The sequence below is a fragment of the Mastigoproctus giganteus genome, chromosome 5, assembly GCF_048544385.1.
Source record: "Mastigoproctus giganteus isolate SK-2022 chromosome 5, ASM4854438v1, whole genome shotgun sequence".
In the NCBI taxonomy this organism is placed as follows: Eukaryota; Metazoa; Arthropoda; class Arachnida; order Uropygi; family Thelyphonidae; genus Mastigoproctus; species Mastigoproctus giganteus.
This window is the reverse complement of record NC_143579.1, coordinates 203,382,823-203,408,310: the sequence shown is the minus strand read 5'-3', so window position 1 is coordinate 203,408,310 and position 25,488 is coordinate 203,382,823. Positions and strand designations below refer to the sequence as shown.

General features: G+C 36.6%; 1 protein-coding gene across 8 annotated transcripts in view; it reads left to right on the top strand.

The window, feature by feature from the left end:
- Positions 1-25,488, top strand: part of LOC150086018 (uncharacterized) — a 576,308-nt gene that overhangs the window by 329,716 nt on the left and 221,104 nt on the right. The gene's annotated exons all lie outside the window — the stretch shown is intronic.

Sequence of the window (25,488 nt, the reverse complement as noted above, 5' to 3'; positions counted from 1 at the left end):
TTGAGGTGTATAAGGCCTTGAATGGGTTGAGCATGCTGAATTCTGATGGGATTCTTTCACTTGTTCAGAATACGAACCTCAGGGGGCATAAATTCAAATTGAGAAAGACAGATGTAGAATAGATGTGTGGAAATTTGCCTTTAGCCAGCGGGTGGTTAATTGCCGGAACAAACTTACATCTGTAGTTGTGGAAGTTGATAGGTTAAATAAATTTAAGGAGGAACTGGACAAACATTTAGAGGGAATTGTTTTGTAAAAAAAAAATTTTTTTTTTTTTTTTTGGCTGATGCTGCATAAGCTCATCCACTTGCTTTCTTATATCACATGCCATTACTACTACTACTATTACAGAAAATGAAGTGAAATATTTCAGGAAAGTTTTTAACAAATAAATTTTCCAAGATTTGATGAGTTTTTTTTTCTACATTTTAAGTGCAAAATTTGCCTAGTATTCTTTCAGTTTTTTTATTCCAGCACAAAGAACATACAAGGTTGCTTTCTTATATCACATGCCATTACTACTACTACTATTACAGAAAATGAAGTGAAATATTTCAGGAAAGTTTTTAACAAATAAATTTTCCAAGATTTGATGAGTTTTTTTTTCTACATTTTAAGTGCAAAATTTGCCTAGTATTCTTTCAGTTTTTTTATTCCAGCACAAAGAACATACAAGGTTGCTTTCTTATATCACATGCCATTACTACTACTACTATTACAGAAAATGAAGTGAAATATTTCAGGAAAGTTTTTAACAAATAAATTTTCCAAGATTTGATGAGTTTTTTTTTCTACATTTTAAGTGCAAAATTTGCCTAGTATTCTTTCAGTTTTTTTATTCCAGCACAAAGAACATACAAGTTGCTTTCTTATATCACATGCCATTACTACTACTACTATTACAGAAAATGAAGTGAAATATTTCAGGAAAGTTTTTAACAAATAAATTTTCCAAGATTTGATGAGGTTTTTTTTCTACATTTTAAGTGCAAAATTTGCCTAGTATTCTTTCAGTTTTTTTATTCCAGCACAAAGAACATACAAGGTATACTTGATAAGCTAAATGAAAGATTTGAATTAGAAACTGCCTTATTAGAAACCGCATTACTTATTATTAAAAATCATTGCATCATATAATCAAATATTTTCAGCTATCAGAAATGGAATTTAATATACCAAGGCTTGATGGATTTTCCTATGTATTTGAAGTACTAGTTATGTCCCCACTGTATAACAATATTGTACTATACCGTGCCATATTTGAGATTTGAATGTATTTGGATAGTTATCATACTGTTGTATTCTCGTTCATTTTTACTTTGAATGTATCAACTAATGTAAAAATGGGTGGGGAGAGACTGGAAGTCTTAAAGGGACAGATCCGTAGAGGGATAAATGGGATAGTTATGTAATATGGTTATGTAATACCATTTTATATACAGTAATACCCCGACTTACGCGAACTCGGAGTTACGCGGTTCTTGATTTTTTCGTTTGGCAACACTGCCGCCCATTATCTTCAAGGTCGTTTTTAATATGTTATCGATATACGGTGCGACGGCGGAGATTGAGAGCGAAAGATGAACAAAATTCAACTTTGCTGCGCATGAGCTGCACACATACAAGAATTTGTATTCCAATTGTCATATTTATATGTGTGCATTCGAATTCGTGCTCAACGTTTGTCGGAAATTACATCGTTTTCACGAGAGAAATGGATCGCGTCGGTCGAGCCGTATACAGTCAGTCCTCGTATAACACGTGTTCACAATACACGAATTCGATCATACATGATTTATAAATACGGTAATGATATCTTATAATATAACACGAACCGAATTAGCTTATGCACGATTCGCCTTTGTGTTTACAAGAAATGGCAGTCGAACGCAGAATCACCCCAACCGAACGCAACACGATAGGAATGAAGAGAAGATTCTGAAAACGTATTTATGGTTTTTTATATCAGTGAAGGGGAAACACATTTCACCATAATAACATAAAAACCAAAACAATTCCAGCTATCAGTATGCAATTAGATCGAGTTTACTACCAGTTTATAACAGATTCCACTAGCAGAAACGCAACTGGATTTTTATTGTTTTATGGTAGTAACCCCTAGAAATGTGAGGTGTTAATAGTGTATCTCTGCCTTTATGGTGTTGTTTATTCAGTTGCTACATGTGCGCAGCTTTGTTTATGCGTATCAAGCGTGCCTCTTCGTTTTGTAATTGTGCTTTATTCCCTAAAAATGAGTCAAATACTTAAAAGGTGTGAAAAGGAAGCGTACTGGTGGAGACACGTACTGGTGCAAATTCAGAGAGAAAAAGAAAAGCGATTATCAATAAACAGAGGCGGACTGGGTCAAAAATTCTTACCCGGGAAAATTTATAGTGGCCTCATACTATGCTTCAAACAGGCCTCTGAGGTTGGGTATGTTCATATTGTAGTTTTAAATGTTTTTCACCAACCTTATGTAGAAATAAAACACAAAGAAAACAAAAACTGGAATCTTGATAACTGTATTTATAATAAGTTATATTTGTCTGTATTTACAATAAATTATATTTAACTTTACAACTAAAATATATACATATAAAATATACATTAAAATATACTGGGTTAAGAATAATAAAATACATTAAAATATACTAAATTAAAATCGATAAAACCAAAGCTTTCGAAGGCTCCTGCCTTCTTCTTCAGCGGTGTTTTCTTTGTTCTGCGGTGCGTCTTTAAATACCAGCAGGTTCACGGTACTCATCACGTGTTTCATTCCCACGTGTTCCGTTCTCTTGTGTTACGGAATCGGAAGTGGCTCGAGAGTGGGTCATGTGGAACCGTTCATCCCTTCTGAGGATAGTAGCCTCAAAGAGGGGATGGATCCGCATTCCTCTATCTCTATTAATGTTCACTGTGGAACAGATCCGCAAACTCTCAAGCCACTTCCGGTCCCAGAACTTATTCGCCCGATCGGTGATGATAGCCTCGTCCGGGGAGATGTGGTGTTGCTTCTCCCAAAAATGCTCGGCCACGGCGGACTTACCATAGTCCGCACTTCTTATTGCCTTAGTGTGCTCCCCCAGACGGTCTTTGAGACGGCGTTTTGTTTCCCCTACATAACACTCCCCACAATCCGGGCATCTAATACTGTATACGACCCCACTTGCATTCTCTTTTTGAATGGGGTCCTTTACTCGTGACATGATTGTGTGCAGCCTCCGCCCTGGAAGCTGCACACAACGTGTCTGATAATTTCTTAGTATTCTAGTTATGTGATCGGTTAGACCCGGATAGTAGGGAATATATGCAGTGGATACTGGCGTAAAAGATTCGCCTCTCCTCTGATTTCCTTTAATATATTTTTCTATAATCCTCTGGGGGTAGCCACATTTTGTAAGATCCGTCGTGACACGTTCATACTCTATCTTCCTATCCTCGGAGGTACTACAGTGTGATTTTGCCCTGTCAACTAATGTTCTAACCACACTGTTCCTATGATGGTTGGCCTGAGCTGAATTGTAGTGCGAATATTGACCTTTACACATCGATTTCCTATAGACCTTAGTCTTTAGTTGTTGGTCTTCCCTACAGACCAACACATCTAGGAACGCCAAAACTCCTCCTTCTTCTGCCTCCGAGGTAAATTGTATGAATGGGGAGAAGCCATTTAAAATATTCAACACCTGATCTTCACTCCCCTTTCGAATAATTGAAAACGTATCATCTACGTGTCTTTTCCAGGGGCGCATAGGGAGAACACTAACATTAAATATTCTAGCCTCGAGCTCCTCCATAGCTAAATTAGCTATAATTGCGCTAATGGGGGAGCCCATGGCTGTACCATTAACCTGCTTATACATAGTATTATCAAACACCATGGTGGTACTTGAGAGGCATAATTCTATACCTTTCTCAATATCCTCTAAATTTAATTGTGTTCTAGTATTTAGAGTAGTATCTCTCCGTAAGGCCATGTGTGCACAACACACTCCATGGTCAATCGGAATACACGTAAATAGAGATTTCACGTCGAAAGATATCATAATTTCATTCTCTTCTATGCGTTGGCTTCTAATAAAATGCACAAAGTCTTTGCTGTCCTTAATACTAAATTTAGAAAGTCCTACTAATGGAGATAATAATTTGGCTAAGAAACCAGATAGTGCATATGTGGGACTGCCTATAAATGAAACTATGGGTCTAAGTGGTACACCCATTTTATGAATTTTGGGCAAGCCATAAAATCTTGGTATTTGGCTCCCTGTAGCATGCAGTACCCAATATTGTTCTTTGGAAATTTTGCTAGACTTAAGCCAACTCTGTACCATTCTATTCACTTGCCTTTCCAAGCTAAGCAGTGGACTTTTCTGAATAACCTTATAGGTTGTATGATCATTCAATAAATCCAACGCCTTATTTAGATATGCTTCCTTATCAAGAACCACCGTTGCCCTACCTTTGTCCGCGGGTAAGACCACAATGCTATCATCTTCCTTGAGGCTTTTTAGCGCTAATTTTTGCTTCACATTGAGATTAGAGGGGGCATTTTTAGCTTGACTGAGGATGGCTGCTGTTTTAACTCTAATTTCATTAGCCATATCTTCGGGAAGTTTATTTATAGCTCTTTCCACGCCCATTGCTATTTCTGCAACGGGTATTCTGGATGGAATCATGGAAAATTTTGGTCCTAAATTTAGAACCTCCAATTGATCTTTAGTTAGTTGTTTACTGCTCATATTCACTATAAAATCCTTGGCAGTACTATCACTATTGCCTCTAAACCTGGTTTGTTCTCTAAGTCTGTCAAACTTCCCCATTTGTCTTCGTCTATAGATGTCAGAAATTTGTTTTGTTTTAGTTGCCACCACACTAATCACTTCTGACAAGTGCACCAGAGTCATCTTGTCACTACTCTTAGTAAAGCACTGTCTTTTGTCTCTCCTAATGTGGTATAAATTCCTATGCAATTTCTCAATCCATATATTTAAAATCTTCTTTTGATACCACTTGGAAACGTTAAATAGTCGTTCATCTTCAAAAGGTAGCTTTGTTTGAAAGCCTCGAGGTATGAGATTGTGTGTCTTACATCGATGGGCAAACCTCAAATGTTGCTCATGTTTAGCCTCCCTAACACTATGCCTCTGGAATTCTCAGATGCACCGCACAATTGGATGGCCATAGCATCTAAATAATTCTTCAAACAGGCCTCTGAGGTTGGGTATGTTCATATTGTAGTTTTAAATGTTTTTTCACCAACCTTATGTAGAAATAAAACACAAAGAAAACAAAAACTGGAATCTTGATAACTGTATTTATAATAAGTTATATCACCGATCGCGCGAATAAGTTCTGGGACCGGAAGTGGCTTGAGAGTTTGCGGATCTGTTCCACAGTGAACATTAATAGAGATAGAGGAATGCGGATCCATCCCCTCTTTGAGGCTACTATCCTCAGAAGGGATGAACGGTTCCACATGACCCACTCTCGAGCCACTTCTGATTCCGTAACACAAGAGAACGGAACACGTGGGAATGAAACACGTGATGAGTACCGTGAACCTGCTGGTATTTAAAGACGCACCGCAGAACAAAGAAAATACCGCTGAAGAAGAAGGCAGGAGCCTTCGAAAGCTTTGGTTTTATCGATTTTAATTTAGTATATTTTAATGTATTTTATTATTCTTAACCCAGTATATTTTAATGTATATTTTATATGTATATATTTTAGTTGTAAAGTTAAATATAATTTATTGTAAATACAGACAAATATAACTTATTATAAATACAGTTATCAAGATTCCAGTTTTTGTTTTCTTTGTGTTTTATTTCTACATAAGGTTGGTGAAAAACATTTAAAACTACAATACTCATACTATGGTTTATGGCCAAAATCACACCGGCCCACCGGGGTTTCCCCGGCAAGGCTTATGGCCAGTCCGCCTCTGTCGATAGAGAAAAAATATGAAATTGTGAAACGCTTTGAGTGAAATGAAAGACCATGTAATATTGCACGTGCTACAGGCCTAAATGAGGCAACAACGAAAAGCACATGACAATTGCAAACTTGACAGAAGGTCTCAGCTCAATTGAAAAGGGCTTAAAAATTTTAGAAAACAGACTAACTTTTTGCTAGTAGCTATAACGAAGAATGCGTTATAGCTACAAAGCAAGGAATAAAAAAATTATTAGCTTGCTACGAAGAAATTCTGCATGAAAAAAGAAGTTTCTGTGTCGTCAGACGAATTTGTTAGATTTTATGAAGCCATCGACATCGAAATAACTTTTATAAGTAAGTCATTTATTTTTTAATACATATTTTGTATTAATATGTATAAAGAACTGCAATTTTATTAATATTTTTCTTCTAAACTAGTGTTTTTGTTAGTCCTTGGTCACAATTAAACAAAATTTATATGTATTTATATGCCAAGTTGTACCCCGACTTACGCGAATTCGACTTAAGCGATTTTCGTCGGACCTACCTATCGCGTAACTTCGGGGTATTACTGTACATATTTTATATTATTATGTTATATATTGTGGACTCTAGTAGTAGTAAATTATGGCAAATAAATATTTGCAATAGAAAAGACAGTCTTTTGCAGTGGCATTGCTTTCTTATAGTGAGACTATCACTAAGAATTGTCTTATCATTACACTATAGATAAACATTTCCCAAAACAATAAGTATTGGTGTTTGCACTAAAGAAACATGCTTTGTTGCACAAATAGAATACATTTATTAACTTTCATAATTTGGATATACTAAACATCATACACATGGTAAGTTTCTGCTGACGAGGCTACTAGAGACGGTCGTTTTCAAAGCCGCTAAGTGGATTTTTCTTATTTATTGATTTGAAATTATTGTTTTTCTAAAACTTTTGATTTAAATTTAGTAGTATAACTTTATTTTGTGATTTTCTGATTAATTTGGTGTATTTATTCTTTACTCGGCCTTGTAATTGCATAAAAGTATCGGTAAAGGTTTCCACGTGTTTCAACTCCGCTAACCGTTCGTAATTTTCCCGCCTTTGTGATACGATATACCGTACTAGATAGCGTTAGTTGAACTTCGTTAGCAGTTAAATTGTACATTTAAATAAATACATATAACGACTTAGATTACAAACGTAATATAATTAATTATATTTAACATAATTAATTATACATATAACCACTTAGGTTACGTAACATAAATAATTAGTAAAAACAAATAATTAATACATAACTTGATACGAAAGTTATATAAAGGGATTTCGCAGATAACACTCGTTACTGAAACGTAAATATTTCGTAGATAACACTCGTTACTGAAACGTAAATATTCCGTAGATAACACTCGTTACTGAAACATAAATATAGCGTTATAACTGTGTTTGGATACAAGTTTAGGATTTAATTTTGTACAGAAATTGAAATTTTATTGAAAGTAAATCTAAATCATGACTCAAACCAGAGCAGCAAAGCAAAGGGCTCAAGCTAATGGGAATGCTGTGGCCTAGGGGAGAACTGAGGGGGGCAGTTGTCCTCTGAATCACAGCCTTGTAAGATGCACTATTTGCTTGATGTTTGCGGAGCAGTCAAGTATGGGACATGATACTGCCATGGGGGATGTCTTTGTGTGTGTGCGATGCAAGGAGTGTAAGGAGATAAGGCGACAACTCAGCGTTGTTATGGGCCTATATGAGAGCTTGAAGGATAGGGTGGATGCCCTCGAAGGATTACAAGTGAGGGGCCCATCAAGCTCTCAGCTGCCCACACCAATGCCAGAGCTTGCACTTGGTCATCGCGGAACACAGCGGCAACCCCCAAGGCAGAATGCGCTGGTCCCAAAGGAACTAGTAGTTGTTGGTGACTCTATTGTCAGGGAAACGGGAAACATGCTTTGTAAAAAGGATAGGTGGAATAGGACCAGGGTATGTCTGCCAGGGGCAAAAGTTGATGACGTTGTAGAGCGGATATCATCTTTTAAGGGCACAAAAGGTGATATAGTTGTACACGTTGGCATTAATGACATTAAGAGTAGGAGACCGGCGGAATTACTTGACAAGTACAGGTCACTGATGAAAAAAAGCCGTGAATTAGGGTTGAAATTGAAAGTGTCTGCAATTCTGCCCAGACACGATAGGAGGGAGTATATGATGAGAGCCCTGTCAATCAATTCGGCCCTGGAAAGATTGTGCAGGGCTCAAGGGGTAGAATTTTTTTTCAGCCTGGTCTGTACTTGTTAACAGGAGAGACTGCTTCTACAGAGATGGGATACACTTAAATAGAAAGGGTGCAAGAATGTTTGCTGATGCTATCGAGGCAATGTTAGGTGGGTCGGAAAACTGCTAGATTGGGGGGATACAAGGACTAATAGATTAACAGTAGCCACTGGCAGAGGTGAAAGTGATTCTTGCACTGCTTCTATTGGAATGAGCAGCAGCCTGGAAAATAAGATGCAGGATATTTCAGAGACTGCTGGGAATCATTGGGGTACAAGTAAACACATGGGTTGTGTTAGGGTAGCTAAGAAAAAGAACAGGTGCATGTATACTTGTGTGTACACCAATGCTAGGAGTTTAGTAAATAAATTTGATGAATTTGAGGTATTGCTCAAAACATCAAAGGCAGATATTGTGGGGATTTCAGAGACGTGGTGTCACACAGATATAAGAAATGCAGAACTGGAATTTGGGGAGTACAATGTCTACAGAAAGGATAGACAGGATAGGAAGGGAGGTTGGGTTATGCTATTAGTTAAAAAACACAAAATCCAAGGAAGTGAAGCCAGTCGACATCGCTGGACAGTGCAGTGTCGAGTCAGTTTGGTGTGACATAAGCATTGGGAGATCAAAATTGAGAGTAGGAGTGTGCTATAGGCCTAATGACTCTGATGAGTATAATAAGAAACTGTTCGGAGAAATAGAGTGGGCCAGTAAATCAGAGAGTCTTATAATGGGGGATTTTAATTTCCCAGATATTGACTGGAATTTGGGGGCTGGTCACTCACACAGTAGCAAGGCTTTTGTGGATTTATTGGATGATTGTTTTCTACATCAGCATGTTCGGGAGGCAACTAGAGGGAGTAATACTCTTGATTTGATTATCAGTAGTGATTCTTCATGCATTAAGAATCTGCAGATAAATGAACCACTTGGTGGCAGTGATCACAGTGTGCTGAAGTGGGAGTTACTCAAAGAGGTAACTACCATTAGGGGTAAAGGGAAGGGGTATTGCTTTCGTAAAGGCGACTACAATGGACTGAGACAGTATTTAAATTCTATACAGTGGGATCAACTGATGATATTGCCAACAGCAAATTCAAAATGGGAAGCATTCAAAGAACTTATCGTGGAAGCTACTAGGCTTTACATACCAACTAAGAAATATTGTTCAAGGTTTAGGCCTAAATGGTTGTCAGATGAACTAATGAGGCATATGGCAGAGAAGAAAAATGCATGGGATACATACAAATTAACACGTGACACGGACGCCTCTGATAGATAGAAGTTGATCTGTAACCAAGTTACAAAGGAGGTTAGGCAGGCGAAGGCAGATTACGAGAGATCCTTGGCAAGGGATGCGAAGAAAAACAGCAAAGAGTTCTTTACTTATGTAAACTCTAGAAGGAAGGGGATGAATCAGATTGGTCCACTTGAGATCGATGGGTCAACTGTTGATGACCCTGCTCGGGTAGCTAACAAAATAAATGAATATTTTGCATCGACATTCACACATGAGGAGTTATTCAGCGAGGGGAATGCCAGAGGTGTATTCAACTCTAGCAGTAAGCTAGAGAATCTTGTAATAACTGAGAGCAAAGTGGAGGAGAAATTGTTGAAGATAAACACAAGAAAGGCACCTGGGGTGGATGGGATCTATCCAGTTATATTAAAGGAGGCAGCAAAGGAGGTAAGCAAACCCTTAGCCATAATTATGAGAGCTTCCTTGGACTCAGGGGAGGTACCCATTGACTGGAGATGTGCAAATGTGACCCCAATTCACAAAGGGGGATCAAAGGCTGACACAAGTAATTATAGACCTGTGAGTTTAACTTCTGTTCCCGGAAAATTAATGGAGGCACTGGTGAAAGAAGCACTGCAGGATCATCTAGACAAGACTTCAGTTATAGCTAGGACACAGCATGGTTTTGTTAAGGGGAAGTCTTGCCTGACCAATTTGATTGGATACTATGATGCAGTCACAAAAGAACTGGATGCAGGGAATAACTTTGATATTATATACTTGGATCTTAGAAAGGCTTTTGATACTGTTGCACATGGAAGACTGCTGCACAAATTGGAACAGTGTGGCATTGGAGGCAAGTTGCTGCTATGGATAAAGGGGTGGTTGAGGGGGAGAAGACAGAGAGTGGTAATCAATGGACACTGCTCATCGTGGACTAATGTTATTAGTGGAGTCCCTCAGGGTTCAGTATTGGGGCCTTTATTGTTTTCTGTATTTATAAATGATATTGATGATGGTATATCAGGCTTAATGTCCAAGTTTGCAGACGATACGAAGGTTGGCAGGGTTGTCAAGGACACTACTGACACTATGCTGCTGCAACAGGATTTGGAAAGGTTGAGCAGATGGGCTTCGAGGTGGCAAATGAAGTTTAACATTGACAAATGTAAAGTACTACATATGGGAAACAGCAACCCCAGAGCAACGTATCAACTCTGTGGTACTACACTGACAGTGGTAGAGAATGAAAGGGACCTGGGGGTGGTGGTGCAGGCAGATATGAAGTTCTCTGAGCAGTGCAGACGAGCTGCAAGAGTAGCTCATGGTGTATTGTCAATGATATATAGGAATTTTTCTAGTAGGGATAAGGAGGTGATTATTCCCTTGTATGAGGCAATGGTCAGGCCACACCTAGAGTACTGTATACAGGCCTGGAGGCCTCATTTCAGGAAGGATGTAGAGCTGCTGGAACGAGTACAGAGAAGGGCAACTAGATTGGTGAATGGGACAAAGGGGTTCTCTTACGAAGAAAGGCTTAAGTTTTGCAAATTACAGTGTCTGGAAACTAGGCACCAGCGGGGTGATCTGATAGAGGTGTACAAAGCCTTGAATGGTTTGAGCATGCTCAATGCTGATGGGATTCTTCCTCTAGCTCAGAAAAATCACCTGAGAGGGCATAAATTCAAATTGAGGAAAGACAGATGTAGGATAGATGTGCGGAAATTTGCCTTTAGCCAGCGGGTGGTTGGTGGGTGGAACAGACTTCCATCCCTTGTCGTGGAAGTTGATAGCCTAAATAAGTTTAAGGCTCAGCTGGACAGGTATTTCGAACGAACAGAGGGGTGAAGTGGAAGTGGTTATTTTTATTTATTTATGTTACTTTTTTTTTTTTTTTTTTTTTTTTGGCTGATGCTGCATAAGCTTGCTTTCTTGCATCAAATGCCTCTACTAATGCTAATGCTAAGTTATGTTTCGAACCACAGCCCAGTGCCGGGGACTTCTTCAGTAGCAGTCTGTCACTTTACTTAACTTATAGCTACCAAACATGAATAGCACATAGCTCAACAGAGTCATGATGTTGAGTGTATCCAAAAAAAAGTTATAGTAATAAACAAATATTTCTTATACTTATTTATTACTATAACTTATATGATAATATTTTTATTTATTTGTAACACATGCCACCACCTCATTTGGCTATTTCGAGGGCTGTTGTCCTCCTGTTGTTGGGTGGTTCCTACCTACCTTCTTATAGTAGGCAGGAAGCTATCAGTGCACAGCTGATAATCCTCAGATTATTTAACTTGAGAGAGAGAGAGAGAGAGAGAGAGAGAGAGAGAGAGAGAGAGAGAGAGAGAGAGAGAGAGATGTGCATAAATTTAAAATTCAATTGTTTTAGACCACAGAGCTTCATAAACTTTGCAATATTTTAATAATTTTATAGTTATAACCTCATTATGAGAGCATTTTTTAATGCAGGAAAAAACCTATTATTCCTTTCTTGGACAAATGTTCATTTACACTAACTATTGTTATGCAGAAAGGTGTATCAGGTACTATATACTGTTATAATTTTAAAAGTAAGCCAGTTTTGTGCCCTAAACTGATTACAAAAGTCACTTACATATCTAGTGAGGTGCAACTTATTATGTATTATCAGTTGGATAGTTAATTAACTAATCAGTCACTTGGGTCGGTTTATTTTAAATAAATAGAAAATAAAAAGTAATTTAATTAGAAAATTGTATGCATCTCTATCTTTATTTTCTGTTTTGGAAATGCTTTAGTCCATCCAGTGACAAAATGCCAGCTTTCAACAAGGCTTCAGTTTATGCTCACATTAGACAGCACTTCATCCCTGTGCCAACCTAACTTCTAAACATCATTTTAAACATATCATCGTGGTCTTGTCTCTGATGTGAGAATTAAGTCAGAAGAATGCCTCTATCACTGGAGGGATCAGAGTGTCCCTGATACAGAAATTAAATTCTGAGATGCATACAATTTTCAGATTATTTCAGAGAGTTGCATTGAACTGTGATTCTGTAATGTATACAAAAAAGCAACATAATTTATCAGTGAATACATTTAAATTCATAATGTTGAGTGGGCATAGAGGAACCCCCTGCAGCCTTTAAAAATTCACAATGATGCCAGTTGGTTTTTCTTGATTATTATTATTATAAATCCTTGAAAATAAAACTGCTGCATTCATAATGGCAGTAACTATTTTAAAAATAACATTTTTTTTTTTTTTTTTTTGTAGTTTCTACACCACACTCCAATCTTCATAAGCTTATGGATGTTACATAATTGAAAATTCATTTTGAAACTGTTCTGTTTATTTTTTTATTATTTTTTATTTATTTTTTTTAAACTTGGGTTCAAATTTTGTAACAATCTCTTGTATCTTCACTGGTATAAATTTGTTCACAAATGTAGGAGAATACTGTAGACATTTTCATAAGGTGTTATTCTATTTGAGAAAACTCATGAAGAGGAAGAGGATAGCAGAAACAAAGCAACTTATTCGCAGCCTTTGTAATTGTTTCTGAAATGTGCTTTAGCTTAGGGTTCAATCAATTCCAGTTGCAAGATGTGATTTGATATTTCTCCAACACCTGGATGAGATTTCTTGCTCTTATATCTTCCCCTTCTAATCTTATTTCATCAAATCAATGTGAAAGCTCATGCAAGTAATTCAAAGAAAGACAGCACTGTATTAGAATGGATGATCTTTTTATAGCTGAGTGTAGCATTCAAAGGTTGATTACATTTCTTCAAATAGGCCTCTGGGGTTGGGTATATTCATACTATGATTTTTTAGCGTTTCTCACCAACCATTGAAGGAAAAATGAAAACCAAAATCTTAGTAACTTTGTATTTAAATTTATAATAGATTTACAGTGGATATACAAAAAAAATACTGATAATACAATAAAATATACTAGATTCAAAGTGCTAAAATAACTGAAAACAAGTATAATTACATTTACAGTGAATATACAAATAAAATGATAAAATACTGATAATAAAATACTGAATTAAAATACAATAAAATATACTAGATTAAAAGCGCTAAAACAACTGTAGCTTTTGAAGGCTGTAGCGCTAAAATAACTGTAGATTAAAAGCGCTAAAAGTGCTTAAAAATATAACTGTAGATTAAAAGTGCTAAAAAAGATTAAAAGCACTAAAATAACTGTAGCTTAACTGTAGCTTTCGATGGCTTCCACCTTCGAAAGCTACAGTTTATTCGAAAGCCACTCTTCATGAGTTTTCTCAAATGGAATAACACCTTATGAAAATGTCTACAGTATTCTCCTACATTTGTGAACAAATTTATACCAGTTATTTTAGTGCTTTTAATCTAGTATATTTTATTGTATTATCAGTATTTTATTTGTATATCCACTGTAAATTTAATTATACTTGTTTTGTTTGATCTACTGTAAACTTATTATAAATTTAAATACAAAGTTATTAAGATTTTGGTTTTCGTTTTTACTTCAGTGGTTGGTGAGAAACGCTAAAAAATCAAAGTTGATTACATTGCTCAGTTTGATTTTTAAACAAAATGTTTAGATGTTTCTGAGGTGGCTATATAAGAATTCTTTGTGGGCCATATGTTGGACCCTAATAAAAATAAAATATAATCATAATGATAATAAGTATCAGAAAAACAGACAAAAATTTAAAAAAAAATTCATAACCTAATTGGTTGGATAAGTTATTTTTACGGCCAAGCTTTTTAGAAATTTATGTGGCTGTTTGGTATTATTCAGTAACTTTTGTTCCTGATCAATAATACTGTAAACATTGGAAATATAAAATATTGTTTTATGTATAACATTCAAAATAACTAAATGCACAAGGCATAATACATTAAGAGTTTAATATCTATATAATATCGGTGTGTAGATACACCATAGACAACTCTTAAGAAACTACAATATAGTTGTTGTAGGCATCATTTGCTCTTTCTTATATTGTGCTCTGCCTTCACGACGAGTTGCCAGGATATTGCACTACCTCGAATAAGTAATGCTTCACTAATAGAGAAGACTATTGTTACTTATTCTCAGTGAGTACCACCACCCAGACATGTTTCAAGGCTATTGGCCTATCATCAGTGGGTCGGCAGGTACCCTGGTATTGCAGACATGACGACCCAGTTGTGAAGATAATCACACAATATGAGAGATGCCAAAAGGTGTATATGACAATATTTAATCGTTGTGAAGGCAGAGCACAATATGAGAAAGAGCAAATGATGCCTACAACAACTACTTTGTAGTTTCTTAAGAGTTGTCTATGGTGTATCTACACATCGATATTATATAAGTATAAAATTCAGTATGTAATTGGACATTTGATGTTGCTTATGCTTATATTGCTATTGAATGTTTTTACTTGCGGAATAATTAAGCAAAACAAAGTTGTTAATTTTAGAGTGATAAGCTGTGCTTAATAACATTGCAGTTTACATAGTATAAATATTTAAAGATGAAATGCACAACCATAATTATATATGGATTTTAAATAATGAATTTTTGGTTTGCCAACGGGATTAAGCTTGAGCTGCCTAATATTGGAGATCTATCTCTCAACGATTGAACATATACATTTGACGCCTTTTCTACCCCATATCACATACTATGGGAGGTATTTAGACGATGTTCTAGTCATTACCGATAGTAGCACTATCCAAGAGATTTTACATTCTTTTAATAATATTCATTCTAGACTCAAATTTACATTGGAGAGGGAGAATACGGACACTAAGTCATTAAATTTTCTTAATTTCATGCTTACTCATGACGCGAATAAAATCCAATTTAACATCTATCATAAACCTACAAACGCCGGTATGCTTCTGCATTATAACAGCTATCAGCCATTCACCTACCAAAGATCGGTTATCTTTAATCAATTTCTCAATGCTTATAAATATTCAATGATGGAATGTACTTTGGGCTCAGAAATACAAATATTAACCAGCAGATTCTTAAACAGGGGTTACCCACTTGCTACAATAGACAGGATACAAGCCAAGGATAGAATACAAAAAAATACACCAACCAACAATAGTAATTTAAAAAATACTTTATTTCTGTACCGTATGTTGAACAGTGCCACAAACAACTTAACAGATTCTTTGAAGATACCGAATTTAAAATTGTAGCCAGGCCAGTATGGAAATTACACACTATACTGAACAATCACTTGGTCCTTTCTTCGTTCGCAACACAAATAAATGACCTAGTATACAACATTTCTTGTGGTGATTGTGACTCGTTTTATCAGGGTCCTACGTGGTTTCCTCTGAATTTCCGTGTTAATCAACACGGTGCCTCAGTTCGTGTTTCTCATTCAGCAGCATCAGAATTAGCCTTTCATGTCGTTAATGAAAAACATATTTTTATTTAATGAGACGAAAGTACTTAGTATCCAACATAATTTTACGAGACTGTTAATTGCAGAAACCGTCGAAATTAAATTACATGCGAATTCTGTTAATGTTCGCCGGCCATATCTAATCTCCGACTTGTGGTCCTTTATGTGCATGTGCGAAGACAAATAATCCCTATTTAGGATCCATGCTCACCCCTATTCAGTAATTTTCATTCCTGTGATCATGATTTACGGTCGAAAAGCATTGTTAAGCTTCAGGAAGGAAAATCATTTTTCAATATTTTTCATTAAATTAATTTTTTACTTAATTTTTAATTGCGTTAAATCGATTTTTAATTATTGTTAATTATTTCTTGCTGTAATGTAAAATTTTCGATTTTTTTAAAAAATGTTTTCGTTTTAATTTCTGGAGAGCATCATATGGAAGTGTTTTACGTATCGTATTGAGGTAAACTTCTCTTATTCTTTTACAAATATTGATATCAACATAGAACGTATTGAGTGGTAAGCTTGTGTGATAATACAATTATTCACAGTAAATGAATGTTAATGTTGTGCTAACACAATTTGTGTTGCTGGTTCATACTATTATATGTGTTTTAAATAATTAACTATATAATATCAGTGTGGAAACACCATAATTTACCCATAAATTTAAACTACATATGTAGTGTAAAACCATTTGGCATCTCTCATATTGTGGAATCACTTTGCAACTGTGATGGCATGTTGCATTACCAGCAGGTGCCTCCGTAGCCAGGTGGGAAGGAGCAGCAGTGCGTAGCACACGCTTCTTGATTAGACCGGGGTTCGAGCCCGTCACCACCAAATACGGAGGATACGGAAAGGTCAGGGATTGACCACCGCATATTCCGGAGCAATATGGCCTTAGTTGCTAATGCTCCTAAAAACCAAATAACAAACAAACAGCATTACCAGCGTACCTGCCCACCCACTGATGATAGACCAGCAGCTTTGAAATGGTGCCGTCTAGGTGGTAGTATCCGCTGAGAATAAATAACAGTAGTCCTCTCTACTAGAGAAACGTTATTTATTCAAAGTAGTGCAATACCTGGTATCTCGTCACAATATGAGATACAATTAGAACGATGCCTTTTACATTACATATGTAGCTTAAATTTATGGGTAAACTATGGTGTTTCTACACTGATGTTATATAGTTAATAGTATAAATATATATTGATTAATTTTATTCTGCTGTTGAACTTCCTATTTTCATGCCCCAAAAGTTACTAAGTACCCATGAGGAGTATATGTTATTCTTCATTTATTTTATTGATGTAATGGTTAACAAAGAAGAACAAGAAATTTCAGGTGCTTATATGAAAGTTAATAATCATGAAACTTCTGGCAGGATTCATGGGAAAGACTAGAGTATCAATAAAATGTTTACACAGTCTAATTGTTGAAAAGACCACTGGTAATGATGTCGTACGATCATACTAATTACAATTTTGGTTAAAAAAATTTGAATACAGAAAACAGAAAAGGTACTGAAGTGGAAAGACATTAAAGGCAGAACCACTAACACATGTAATCATTTGAGGTTTGTAAATAAACTGATATTTATACTGTTTACATCCTTACTGTACACAGTATATTATACTGTGTCCGGGGGAGCAATATCACCATAGAAAATTAAGTGAAAGATTTCAGGAAAGTTCTAAAGGAATAAAATTTTCAGACATGATATCTTCTGTCTACATTTTCTGTAGCTGATATGTCAATGTACAAGCTAATAATACACTTTCTTTCACAGAGAATTGGCTCAGTCTCTCATTGTACACCAATGACCAATCACGTCACCTCAGGACACTAAATTAATTGAGGCAGACAGTACAGCAAAAAAGGCTGATCTAGTGGGCCTTGCACGTTAATCATAGAAGACAATGCTGGCACTTTGATACAAGGTTTAGCTAATTGACTGAAAAAGTGTTTGCATCAATGAGCTTCTATGAGTTCAGTATGTCCAAAACAAGCACATACTGTCCCGATAGCCACCATGTAAAATCTGTACTTCAGTGTATGTCTTAAATGAAGATTAACCAGATAGGGTTGAGTGAAAGTTTTGTGGGACCCTGGGACAAAAAAATTTCATGGACTTTTCATTTAAAAATAGTATAATATAATTAAATGAATATTTTTATTTTCAGATTGTTGTATCTTAAAATTATGTGACCACAAGACCTTAAATACAAATACACATAATCATTAACAAGTAACATTTCGGACTTTTTTTTTTTTTTTTTGCACCAAATTTTCACACTGAGAAATAATTTCTTTCAACAACTCATTTTCTGTAGATAGTTAGCCATTCCGGGCTGTTTGTTGAGTGCAAATAATTTTTGATCAATTTTAACTTTAATAAATTTTTTTTCTGAATACTATATGGAGTGAATCAGAATTGCATATCATAAATTCAACATTGGATTCCTGAGAATAAGAGGGATTGCAAATGTTTTTGAGAGTTTTTGTGTAACAAGTCCTTTTTCAGAAATAAGGATGTTAAGTTTTGTGGTGTCACTCCTGCAGTCTGAGAAAAGGATGCAAAAATGACATGATTACGCTGGAATACAATAAATAATGTAAAATACATATGGCAGAATCTATGTGAATTCAGGAAATAAAACATATATACAGGGTGTCTCGAAAATACATGGCAAAACTTCAGGAATGAGTTCCTCATATGTAGACAATAAAAATATTTTATATAAACATAGTTCCGGAAATGCTTGGTTTCCGAGTTATTAACCGGAATGTCTTATCTCCCGCAGGTGATTCCCTTCATCACAGGGTACTGACAGAATCTGGTGGTTTTCCATTCCGACCATGTACTCAAATCAGGAGCAAGCGGATATGCACTTTATGTACGGTTTAGGGGATGGCAGTGCTCTGGAGGCTAGTCGTTTCTACCATGAAAGGTTCCCAGAACGAAGATGTCCAGACAGGAAAATATTTGAAGGTATCCATCACCACCTTTGTGAACATGGGACCTTTACACCTCATGCTGCCGACAGAGGACACCCAAGATCTACAACTCCTGACGTAGAGGGTGGACCAAGTGTCTGGCCTCCACGCTCATCTGATTTAAACCCACTAGATTTCCTCTTGTTGGGGGCCATTTAAAGTCATTGGTATATTCGACTCCGGTAGCTGATGTGGAAACTCTTGAATCGAATTGTGGCAGGTTGTGAGACAATACAAAACATGCCAGGAATTTGGCATCGTCTTTGCGAGTCCATGAGACGTCGATGTGAGGCCTGTATTCAGACAAAAGATGGACATTTTGAACAATTACTATAAGGTGATGTGAACAGTTAAGTGTCATAGACAGACCTTCAAAACTTGGAAACCAAGCATTTCCGGAACTGTGTTGATATAAAATATTTTTATTGTCTACATATGAGTAACTCATTCCTGAAGTTTTTCGTGTATTTTGGAGACACCTTTTATATATATAAAGTGCTCATTGCTTTACAAGGTACTGCTTAAGTACAGAGAGAAATATTGTAGTAGGAAGATGGTGCATGTCTTGGTAAACTTGTGTGATAATACAATTATTCACAGTAAATGAATGTTAATGTTGTGCTAACACAATTTGTGTTGCTGCATCATTACACCAATCTATGTTATAAAAGACTTCACATACAAATTCGTGATAGTTTTTAACTCTTATGTTTGCTGAAATAGCTGATATCCATATAGTATTGGTGAATGTATGGGATATGTATTCCAGTGTTACTCATGAAAATGCCCAAATTGATTATAGAATGTGAAAATGCATATGTGTAAACATAGTATATTTATTTTAACTAGTTGTACCTGGCGTAACATACACCATCTCTCTCTCTCTCTCTGATTATGGTGTAAATAGTTTAATCTAGATCCTTCAGTCTTCACCATTCTTGTTTAGCATTGATATAATTCTACAGTGGTCACCTGTGGGATATATGCAGGTGGTTCCCCATCTTCTCCAACAAATATTGCAGCAACCTCTGTTTTGGATGTAGGTGCATTATATTGTCTCTTATCTAAGTCCTGGTCTTCTATAAATGCTCAGCACACATTCATTGTTGGATTTGCCTGGGTTATTTGATGTATTTGTTTATATGACTCAGCAAATGGGTTAATTTGTCACAGCATTTCATCCAATTGTTGCATTACTTCGGCCATACACCCTTGGTTTGATGGTTTTTCAAGCTGTTTTGTTGTTGCTTTAGCAGAATTGAGAATATAAAGTGGTCCATATCCTGGCTTATTTGCCTCTTTCGGATATAGCGGTGAGACCAAATGGTAAATCTGCCCGTGTATTTTAAAACAGTATGGACCATTTCCAGACAGTGATTTAATCTCTGTGCCCTTTGATGCGAATGCCATTGCTAAGTTGTACTCTCTTATATGTTCTCTGTAGTTATTTGCTTTGTGTTTATCCCCTGTAAGCAGCTCTTGTAATAGAGTAGGTGTCTCAGACAGTGGGTCAAGTGAAACCTTTCCATCACAACAGCATTTAGTGTATTTATTAGAAGTGTTTAACTCGTGTCCCCAATATCTTGCATTGCAGTACTCACAGTTGTAACACATATTTCCTATGTCATGCTCTTCCACTTTAATTACAGCTTGTTGATTATTCACATCCGGTACTTCTATTTGATTAGTCCTATGGCGTTTCACCCGTCTTCTCATTTCCAATGTTGCTTCTCTTTCTGCAATGTTTCCTGTCCGTCTTCGTAATTGTTGAGTCTCGTTTTGGTCTCTTAGTCTATTTGATCTCTCCTCTAATGTTTCATTAGCATTTCTTATACATTTTCTCAAAGTTCTTACACACTGTTCAGCCATTTTTACACTTCTTATTAAAATTGAAGGCAATTAAAATAAACATACATCGATAGCTTTCAGGCATAGGTTGCCCTAATTCAGTTGAAAACGTTTAGTACAAAAATTAATAAAGAATGCCTGGTATGGTGGTCATGCAGGCTGACCGCATGAACAATTAGCAGTTGGAAAATTTGGGAAGCATTCCTAAGCGTTTTATATTTATTTTAATAATAATTGAATTATTACACAACACAAGTTTTTGCTGACACTTGCATCAACTTCTTACAGATTAATTGCGGTTACAGATTAATACTTCCCAATTACAGATTAATTGTAATTATAGGTCTATAAAAATAATTATGTAATTATAGGTCTACAAAAGTAATTATAGACCTGTTTACCTTCTGTTCCAGGAAAATTAATGGAGGCACTGGTTAAAGAAGCACTGCAGGATCATCTAAACAAGACTTCAGTTATAGCTCGGACACATCATGGTTTTGTTAAGGGAAAGTCTTGCCTGACCAATTTGATTGGATACTATGATGTGGTCACAAAGGAAACTGGATGCAGGAAATAACTTCGTTATCATATATTTGGATCTTAGACAGGTTTTCGATACTGATACAAATTGGAGCAGTGTGGCATTGGAGGAAAATTGCTGCTATGGATAAAGGGATGGTTGAGTGGGAGAAGACATAGAGTTGTAATCAATGGACACTGCTCATTGTGGACTAATGTTATTATTGGAGTCCCTCAGGGTTCAGTGTTGGTCCACTGTTGTTTTCTGTATTTATAAATGATATTGATGATGGTATATCAAGCTTAATGTCGAAGTAGTGCAATACCTTGTATCAATATCATTAATAAATACAGAAAACAACAATGGTTCCATCACTGAACCCTGGGAGATTCCACTAATAACATTTGTCCACGAAGAGCAGTGTTCATTGATAACCACTCTCTGTCTTCTCCCACTAACCATCCTGTTATCCATGCAGTAACTTTCCCTTTAGGCTACACGGTTCCAATTTTTACAGCAGTTGTTTATGTGTGATAACATCAAAAGCCTTCCTAAAATCCAAGTACAGGGTGATTCACTACCAGTGCGACAAACTTGCAGGAGGTGTAGGGGGCACAAAGACGAATCAGAATCACATAGCATTGCAGGATCCGAAATGCCTTCGTCATGCGGTAGAGGACATTGAACGGGAGGTCGCGTGAACAGCGATCCGGCTGGAAGTTAGCATTTGTGAACCGGTTCCCGAGGCAGTAGGATGGACGTGTATTCAAACGTTGAATTGGCCGACATGCACCTCGCGTATGGAGCTGCGGAGCGCACCGCTCTGCGCTTGTACCAGGAACGTTTCCGGCACAGGTGTGCTCTTCATCATACGATTTTAATTGTATGATGAGAAGGTTATGTGAGACTGGTTGTTTCACGAGAGATACCATGAATCGAGAGCGAATGACGAGGATGCCAGACAATGAGGAGAATGTCCTACGTCTTGCAGAAGGCAATCCGAGTACGAGTACTCGAGCGATCGGCCAACGATTGGGTATTTCCCAATCCACTGTATGGAGGATACTGTCAACAAACCAAACGAGTTCATACCATCTGCAACACGTCCAATCATTGGAGCCTGCGGATTGCCCACTCCGGAGGACTTTTGCTACTTGGTTTCTTCAACAGAAACGGTTCGCAATTGCTGACTTCCAGCGGGATCGCTGTTCACGCGACCTCCCATTCAACCTCCTCCACCGCATGACGAAGGCATTTCGGACCCTGCAATGCTATGTGATTCCGATTTGTCTTTATGCCCCCTATACTTCCTGCAAGTTTGTCGCACTGGTAGTGAATCACCCTATATATGACATCAAAATTATTTTTTGCATCCAGTTCTTTGGCCATTGCATCATAGTAACCTATCAGACTGGTTAGACAAGAATGCCCCTTAACAAATTCACGCTGTAATTGCATGCCTCTCCAGATTGTCCTGCCTTTCTCCTTTAACCACAATTGCATTATTTTTGCTGGAACATAAGCTAACAAGTCTGTGTAATTACTCATGTCACCCTTTTATCCCCTTTGTGAATTGGAGATACATTTCCAGTGCACAGGGACCTGTCCTGAATCCAAAGCTGTGCTCTCATAATTGTAGTTAATACAGTTGATTCCGGTTATTTGCGACACATCGGGACTAGTGCATTTTGGCCCAATTAAACGGCTGCCCCAATTATCCGAAGTTTCACGTAAATAGTTAAAAATACAATGCCCCCCCCCCCTTTACAATTGGTTCACTGTACAATCAAATCACGTTACAATGGAGTCACCATCGTATACTGAACGGTTAAAGTACTGTTCACTATACGATGTGTAATAAGCGCCGGTAATTGTGATCACGTTTGTGAATTGAATTTTAATTCAATTAAACAGCGATTCTAATTAGCGAAAATAGGAGGAATATTATCCACAGGCTATAAAAGTAAAGATATATTAAGCACAAATTTACCCTTTATTACCTTACCAATTAAAAAATTAAATGATACATGAAATTCAGAAGAATATACGTGATAATCGGAAGAATTAATACGTACTGTAATATGTACATACTAACTAAACTAGTTGACATTTCTGTTTACTGACATTTGTGGGTGGAGGTTAAAATTTAAAACAGTAAAAAGATAAGCAATCAATAACAAAGAACATGGCACACACAAATTGCAAGTAACATGATACGCGCAAGTGAGAACAGCGTAACGAGTTACGAAGATTTAAAAATAGGAATGAAGAGAAGATTCTGAAAATTATTATTTTTTATATGATTGAAGATTCCATTGAAGTGTAAACACATTTTACCATAATAACCCACAGAATTCCAGCTGTCGGTATTATTGCAAATTCAATAAGATCGAGTTTACTATCAGTTTATGATAGATTTCACTAACACAAAAGCCCAATGAACAGGTGACTGCTAATTGTTTTTATTGTTTTATGGTTGTGACCTCCAGAAATCCGACCGAACTACATGGTACGGTCCGAGACAATCATAGGGTAATCTCCAGTGCTGCGGTCTCCTGCCCTGATTAAACGGCATTATGTCCCAATTAAGCGAAGTAAACCCTGGCAATTTTCTCGATTGGGTTCTGTTTTTTAAGATTTGCTCCAAATTAAACGGCTGTCCGATTAACCGGTGGCCGAAATAACCGGAATCCACTGTACTATGATTACCTCCTTTGTTGCTTCCCTTAATATAATTGGATAGTCTCATGTAGGTGCCTTTTTTTTTTTTTTTTTTTTTAGGTTTAACTTCAACAAATTCTCTTCCACTTACCTCACAAAAATTCCTGTTAGAGTTTGATAAACTTTTAAAACTCCGCTCTCTAAAGAATTCCTCATCTGTGAATGTAGATGTAGAATACCTGTTCAGCCTGTCAGCACCCTGAGCAGGCTTATCAACATCAATTGGATCAATGTGAATCAACCCCTTTCTTCTGTTAATATAAATAAAGAAGCCTTTGCTAGTTTTCTTGGTATTCTTTGCCAGAGACTTCCTGTAATCTGCCTTGTCTTGCTTAACCTCCTTTGTTACTTGATTGCAGACTATTTAAATGTACCTTAGTCTTTTGTATCACCTGAAAAATTATATACTTCCCATGCATTTTTATTCTCTGCCAAATGTCTCAATAGTTCATCTGACATACATTCAGGTCTAATCCTTGAACAGCATTTCTTGGTTGGTATGAAAAGCTTCTATGATTATTTCCCTGAATTCTTCCCGTTTAGAATTTATTGATGGTAACAACGTTAGTTGATCCCACTGTATAAAATTTAAAAACTCTCTGAGGCTCCTTTACAAAAGCAAAAACTTAGACATTAAAAACAGCACAAGGCACAGCACTGAACTTTGAAGGCACCCTGAATGTAGTGTAAATATGCACTAATCTTCCCACTTCCACTTTGTCCAGGAAGACTAGTGCATATTTACAATCACACTCTGACTCCTGCCACTCAATCATTCCTATATCCGTGGTAGTAATTTAGTGCTACAGTATTTCATGTGGAACTGTGTCAAAGCTTGACTGTGACTATATTATTGTGGTTAATCAGAATGGTCAGGCAAGATCTCTCTCCTTAACATGTGGAACCATTCTTCTCAAAATGATCCTGCAATACTTATTTAATCACCAGCTCCATTATTTTCTCAGGAACAGAAGTGAAGCTTACAGATCTGTGATTACTCTCTTTGCCCAGGAAGACCAGCTGCCTGCTTTGTGAACAAGAGTGATATTTACATATCTGCACTCTATATGGACCTCCCCAAATCCAATGATGCTCTCATAATTATGGCTAATGGTTTGCTTACCTCTTTTGCTGCTTATTTTGATAAAGATTCTGTCAGCTCCAAATGCCTTATTTACTTTTAACTACACCAGCTGCTCTTTCACTTTCCTCTTAGTTATCACAAAATCATTTAAGCTCCCAATCAGACATTGATATGTTTCTAGTATCCGATCCCTAGAAATTTTTTCATGCAGTAATTGCAAAATATTCATTTAGTGTGTTCAGCAACCCGAACAGGATCATCAATAGTTATGCCATTCATATCTAGAAGATCAATGTAGTTTATCCCTTTCCTTCTAGTGTTAACATAAGCAAAAAATTCTCTGCTACTTTTCTTTTCATTCTTTGCCTAAGACTTTCATCTTCCCACTTCCACAACAACAGATGGAAGTTTATTTCAACAATTAACTACCTTTGGTTGAAAGCAAATCTCCACAC